Source organism: Lycium ferocissimum, unplaced genomic scaffold (assembly GCF_029784015.1).
Source record: "Lycium ferocissimum isolate CSIRO_LF1 unplaced genomic scaffold, AGI_CSIRO_Lferr_CH_V1 ctg10943, whole genome shotgun sequence".
NCBI classification, from domain to species: domain Eukaryota; kingdom Viridiplantae; phylum Streptophyta; class Magnoliopsida; order Solanales; family Solanaceae; genus Lycium; species Lycium ferocissimum.
Window position 1 is genome coordinate 31,937 of NW_026713568.1, and position 4,616 is coordinate 36,552.

The following is a 4,616-nucleotide window of genomic DNA, read 5'->3' on the forward strand; positions in this document are numbered from 1 at the left end:
AAAATTATTTTCTTGTGGTATTTATACCAATTCAAGGTCCCTCTACAACGTGGTGCAATTATTTCGGAAGATAACCCATTGATTTCGTCGTTTGGAGGAATTGGTGAAGTGAAGAAACTTGAAGAGGAAGGTAAGAATTCATTCCTTCTAATTATGTTATGAAGGTTTGTTTGCGTTGTAGTATATGTAAATGAGAAGAAAACATAATAATATGGAAGTTTGCATGATGGAGTGCATGGGTGCATGTGGCCGAACCTATGTTGTGTGATGATGTTGAATTTTTGTGTTGTATTTTAGTTGTGGTTATTGTGGAGTTTGTATTAGAAATGAAAGTTGAATAAAATGGGATGGAGTTGGAATTTTGCATCTTGGCCGTGTGGTGTAGGACAATGAAATAGTAATGGATTTATTTTGTTTAATATGCTAATGGTGTTGTTGTGATCTTGACAATGTAAACGAAGTATATATGGTGTAAGTTTGCATTGAAACGGAATGTAGAAGCTTATGTCGTCTTAGTATGATTTTATGTTCTTACGATAATTAAGTTGTTAAGGTGTGAATTATGATGATTGTTGATGAACTTGGAAGATGGAAGTATGTTATGAATGTGTATGTTAAAGGTTAGAAGATTTGGATAAATTATGACTTTGGTGGGAAGTTGTGTATTTCGTATAATTTGGGTATATATTGTAAAAATGGTATGAAATGCTTCCAAATGGCATTGTAACGATTCTAGTTAGTAATGGATGTGAATATGATGATATTGATTTGGACATGTGAAGTCGGAATGGAAGTTATTGCATTATGTTGGAAAGTTGATTAGTTGTGTTATATCGTGTTATGTCGTGATTGTTAACGTTATTGATGTTGTTGTTGGGTTGTTGTTGGTTGTTTCGAGCTAAGTTGAATCTCGGGTGTCGTATTTATAGGGGAGGTGCCGGAATTTTTATAGACAAGTATTGGTCAAGAATAGAATTCCTAAGTCTCATGAATAGTAATTGGTCAAAGTGACCATTTGCAGATTTTTGACGAAACGGGATTGAAGTTTTGGCAAGTGCAAAAGACAAGAAAGGTATGTAAATCTTTTCATTTCCTTTTCATGGCACGACTTAGATGTGTTAGCTTCGGATTTGGCCCTTGGAGTCGCTCCTATCTCTCGGAATCTACATCTAAAATTGAGCCTTTTTCATTCAACTAATTGAACCTAATTAGGTCACATTTGACTAGATTGATTTTAGACATCTAGAATTTGTACAAATCTAATCCGATCACTCTAAAACACTTACTAATGATATTACGAGGTTCAACGAACGTGATTTAAGTACGCCACCTCATTTGACCGAGGTGGGCCCACTATTTCCGATTTTACCCTTCTGTGTTTATGACTTGTCTTCGAGCGGCTTTAAAGGAAACGTTTTAACTACTCCTCTATTTATTACTTAAAAATCGTTTTAAATATTCCGTTAAGTCCTATGATGTGTTCTGATCTGTATCACGAATCCGAACGTTCTGTTCCGACATAACCCTCCGTGATGTCCGAAAGGTACGTACTATGACTCCGTCCGATTTCATTGATTTGATTTGTTATTTGATATGCCTCATCGAGTCTCTGGAAAAATGTATGTTATTTTATTGCATTTAGTTTCTCACTACTCCACTCGTGGATGCCCCAATGTTTCCCCCACCGAGCCCGGCCAGGATTTGTTATCAAGCGTTTTCCCCGCATTGTTCGCCGTGCCTCGGTGTGAGGGCGAGGTATGACATGTACATGGGTCCGAAGTATGATGTGCCATGTACATATATTCGATATCTAATTATGTTATGTGATGTGGCCACTTGGTATGTTATGATTTGTTTCGGAGATATTCCTACTACGAAGTATCTTTGTGTTATGGCGCCGGAGAAGGGGCGCCTACGTTCGTTCACCGAGTCCCATAGCGGGGCCGGCTTTGGCATATGTTTTCTGCATGCATTACTTATGATTTCTGGTATGCATTTTTAATTACCTATGCATCTCATTTGTTTTCCGCACATTCTGTCCTGATTTTAATGTTATTTGTTACAGTCTCTGCTTTACATATTCAGTACATTTTCCGTACTGACCCCCTTTCTTCGGGTCGCGCTTCGTGCCACGCGGTACATACGTTCGTTTTGCTGATTTGCCCGCCTAGGTTGTACGCTCGGTTGGTTGAAGTGCTCCTTGTCCGGAGTCCGTATTTTGGTATAAAAGTTTTTAAACGCATTTGTACATATTCATTCTGGGGTACGACGGGGCCCTGTCCCGTCATATGATTATGTTTTTGTTCTGTAGAGGTCTGTAGACATGTGGTGTGGGTTCTGTATACGTTTTGTGAGCTTTGCGTACGTTCGAGGTTTACGTATTTTGTGACGGCCTTATCGGCCTTCGTGCGTCATGTCCACTGGACTCTGTTAAATTATTATTTCTGCTTATTTGTAATATTTTGCTAATTTAGGTTAAGGTACGTATGAGTGCCCAACTAGGGCACGTGTCGCGGCCTACGGAGTTGGGTCGTGACAAAAGTGGTATTAGAGCGGTTAGGTCCTCGGAATGTCTACAGACCGTGTCTGGTAGAGTCCTGTTTATGGTGTGAAGCGCGCCACATTTATAAACAGGAGGCTACAGGGCATTTAGGAATTGTTGACCTTCTTTCTATCTTAGATCGTGCGATAGAGCCAAGTCATAGAAAACAAAAATTCCTTGCGCAAGCTTTACATACGGCGGAAAATAGTAAGTGGTGACGGGAAAGGTCACACAGGTAAGTTCGAATATACTTGTTTCGTTACCTGAAACAGAAGGTCCTGAATGGTTAGAGTGGGATACGAGGCTGTATATTTTGTACGATATTATGGGTATTTGCGGCGTACAGATTTCAAGTAATAAGAATTTGCAAAGGTGACTACCAAAGCTTAAGAAGGGTAAAATAGTAATTGTACAAGAAAGGACGTGTTGTGAATATGCCACGGGATCCGTAAGGCCTCGGTTAGCTCTAAATTATGTAATAACGGTCGTGTGTGGAAATGGACGTGATTATATCGACATTAAGGGACTAGAATCCGTCGAAGTTACGAAGTTAAGCGTGCTCAAAGGGGGAGCAATTTTGGGATGGGTGACCCCCTGGGAAGGAAACAAGAAAATTCCACAATTGTAGGTATAAGAAATAAATGGAAATTTGGGGTGACCTAAAGGAAAAGGAAATATGTGAAGCGGCTAGCACCTTTACAGAAGCCGCGTAGATGGAAACAAGCGAAGTGGGTGCAAAGGAGAAAGTGTAAGATTACCTGGGATTTAGAGCAAATTTTGGAGAATGGCTGATAATGTTTGCAAGTAGGACGGTAATAAATGTGTATGTATGTGTGGGACTTTTCCCTGGTAATTACGTTGATCAAAAGGCGAGTCCCAGTGACAAAATGTTGCAACTAACGGAAGGCATTACGAAACGGAACATAAGGGATGAAGTGAAAGGTGAGAAACAAATGTTACGGACTGGACTGACCCCGATTGCGATACAATTAGTGATTGGAAGAGTTCTAACATGATGATATTTGGAAAAGCAATTGAGTAAAGATATTGAGGGTAAGGAAATGGAAGTATCGGAAGGAATTAATTAAGGATAAGAAATATGATCAAGTAAAGCCCTCGAGGGAGCCGACAGGCAAGGTAGGAAATTCGTGTGTAGGAATGAGAAAAACAAGTTTTCAACCAAGCGAGAAGTAAACCGCGACAAGGAAATTTCTATAGGTCTCTAAAGTAGTAGTAAAAGTAGCCTAACCCTGATCGCGATTCCGTATGCCAAATTTCTACGCTCCTGACCTCGAAGGAATTCTGCCTACTATATCCCGGTACTTCCGAATCCAATTACGTTCCTACCTGATGAACTTCTGCATGTTCGATTCTGATCACAAATCAGTTTGATACACTTTTGTACATCCGACTCTCGTTACGGATCTGTCTGGTATACTTTTGCATGGCTGCCCCTGATTACGGATCTGTCCGATATGCGTCTGTACGTCCGACCCCGACTGTGAATCTGTCTGGTATATGTGCCGGTACGCCTGACTCCGACCACGGATGTATCCAATATAGTTCGGAACGTCTGATTCTGATTATGAGATTGTTCGGTATGCTCCTGTACATCTAGCTCCGATTTGGAGTCTGCCTAGGATAATCGTCGGAATATGATTCTGTCTGTCGTACCTTCGTACTTTCGATTCTGGATATGCCTCCGCCCGACGTCCGTTTGATCTTCTGATTCTGACGAAGATTCGGTTCGCCCTATATCCGATTTAAGACCCCGAACAGTCCTAGTAAAGAGATGTCGAAGAATGACAGAGGAAGTTAAAAGACGAAGGCCCTTATAAGTGCTTTGGTCAAGCTTAAGTATGCGTTTGGAAAGGAGGAAACCTCCCCGAAGTGCTATGAAGCCCCATAAGGTCAGTTGAACATTCGAGGACGAATGTTCTAAAGGGGGGGAGGATGTTATACCTCGCATTTTATGCGTATTCGGAAAAAATGGAAACAAGTCGGAATGGTAGGAATTAAGGTTCCAATTGGATTCTACTTAGTGGGCATGTGATGTTTTAGAGACTATTGACGT